The sequence below is a fragment of the Onychomys torridus genome, chromosome 3, assembly GCF_903995425.1.
Source record: "Onychomys torridus chromosome 3, mOncTor1.1, whole genome shotgun sequence".
NCBI classification, from domain to species: Eukaryota; Metazoa; Chordata; class Mammalia; order Rodentia; family Cricetidae; genus Onychomys; species Onychomys torridus.
In genome coordinates, this window is record NC_050445.1 from 46,774,677 (window position 1) to 46,777,051 (window position 2,375).

At 40.3% G+C, this 2,375-nt stretch overlaps 1 pseudogene; it reads right to left on the reverse strand.

The window, feature by feature from the left end:
* Positions 1-379: 379 nt before the first annotated feature.
* On the reverse strand, positions 380-1,398 carry LOC118580028 (annotated as a pseudogene).
* Positions 1,399-2,375: the final 977 nt, after the last annotated feature.

Consider the following 2,375-nt stretch of genomic DNA (forward strand, 5'->3'; position numbering starts at 1 on the left):
GTTCTGAAATTTTAAGTATATACAACTAGCTGTTTATTTGTTTATTTGTTATGGTGGTGGTGGTTGTGGTAAATGCTAAGTGTCTGTATTCACATAGAAATGCAGTGTAATCTCTGAGCCCAATAGATAGAGAAAGAGGAAAAGCAAGACTTCTAGGGATGACTAGCACCCTGCAGCTTCCAGCAGAGCCAAGGGAAGAAGGGCTTCTCTTTTTCCCACAGAGCACAGTGCTGTTGTTGAACCCACAGTTTTTGAAACAATAAAAGATGAAAATTAATTTAGAGCAGAAAAGTGGATATTCTTTTCCCGTTGTATTTTGCTCAAGGTGTTGCCATCCCTAAAATAACTTGAGAACCATGGTGTTGAGAAGAGAGAGACCTCAAAAAGAGGGCAGCTGAGCACAAGAGGAATGGGTGGATGGATGACTGTAACTTGCTCCCAGTGCCTGGAGTAATGTGAAAAATAAAATTAAAAAAAGATTGGAATCCATCAATCTTCTGTGCTGGTCACTCCCACCTTCCTCCTCCTCTCCTTCCTTCTCTTCATCATCATCTTTGTCTTCTTCACCTTTGTCCTCATCCCCTTCTTCATCAATATCTTCCAGTCCTTCCTCTTCACCACCACCACCACCACCACCACCATCACCACCACCATCATCATCTCCATCATCCATATCAGTAACTAAACAGTACTGCAAAGGACTTGGCCAAATATCATTCTTGATGACCTGCATCAGAATGGCCCGTAAACTGGTAAAGCTGCTCTCTGGCTCTTCCTGCTGCCTCTTTCTTCCTGAGTTTGACTGGAGCATGTTGTTGAATCCTTTCCAGATTTCCACTGGATTTCAGGGGGCCTTGAAGATGGGTCACCACTCTCATTGAGATGAAATGTTTTGGAGAGAACTTTGTTTTCAAAGTAAGGATTTTCATCAAAATAAAAATCTGTTCTGTAACCTGATTAATGTCATCAAATTCTGTCATTTCAACTCTGGCCAAGTAACGCAGAGCCTCTTCATCTTCCTACCAAGCAGTGCAGACACTTGTGGGTGGTTGACAAGTGTTGTTACCCCCAAATTTGGGCTTTGGGCGATCAATTCTGACCTCTTCTGAATAAAATGGTTGGCAGGATTTGTTATATAGTTCCTCTACTTTCAAAATTTCCTCATTGGCTTACTCATCAAGTTTGTCTATTTCATTTTGTACTTCTTCAATAAGTTCGATTGCTTCTTCTGGTTTTATCTCCTTTCAGGAAGCCAGGAGAGGAGGCCAGCATGGCCTCCAGCTTTGGCGCAGGAGCCGGTTTGAGTTTCTTGGGCTGAGGCAGTATCACAGATTGCGGTTTCAGGGATGTGGCATGAAGGAAGTGGCCAGAAGCCCGAGGCCAGAGCCGGAAGCTCATAGCAGGAAGAAACTTGCAGGAACTTACAACTGGCTGTTTTAAATAGAGATTCTGAGAATTTTTAAAACCTGTTTGATGAGATTTATTTATATTATGTATATGAGTGTGGGTTTTTTTGTGTTTTTGTGTGTGTGTGTGTGTGTGTGCTTGCATGCTTATGTGCCCAGTCCTCAGTGTAAGAAGAGTGTTGAATCTCCTAGAATTGGAGTTGTGGATCACTGTGAGCCAACATATGGGGGCTAGGAACTGAACCTGGGTCCTCTGCAAAATCAACAAATGTTCTTAACCACTGAACTGTCTTTACAGAATGAGGGGTTTTGAGGACTTAACTCAGGTCCTTGTGCTTGGGAATCAACACTTTAGTAGCTAAGCCAACTCCACAACTGAAAGGCTTTCTTTCCGGTTGCCTAGAACTGCCCTTTTTTTTTTAAAAAAAAAAAACTTTCTTTTAACTTTAAACTTAAAACTTTCTTTTAAAATACGTTTTCCTTAATTTTTGAGAATTTCATACATGTCTTTTGATCATGTTCACATCCTGCTCCTTCTGGATCTCCTACCTCTCCACCTGTTTGAACTCTGTGTCTTCTTATTTCATTTTATTATCTTTAAATGTTTTTTTTTTCATACAATGCATTTTGACCATAAAGAATATGATCACATGATCCTCTTTGTGCCTATCAGGAGTAAGAGAAGAGTCAGGAGAGAGAGCAAGCTTTCCTGTGTCTTTTACCATGAAAACATGAATCCCATCAAAATAGAGTTCTCCTCTCATGACCTTATACATCATACTTAGCCTTGAAAAGCCCCCAAGTACCGTCATAGGCTAGGACTTCAACATATGTTTTGAGGGGACACAGCATTGAGTCCATATTAGTGGGTGAAATGTTTTAAAAGTGTGTTTTGATTATATAAAGCTTTTAGGAAACATGGACTTAGGTTTTTTTAAAAAAACTTGCAAAATAGAATTTAGAGACTAG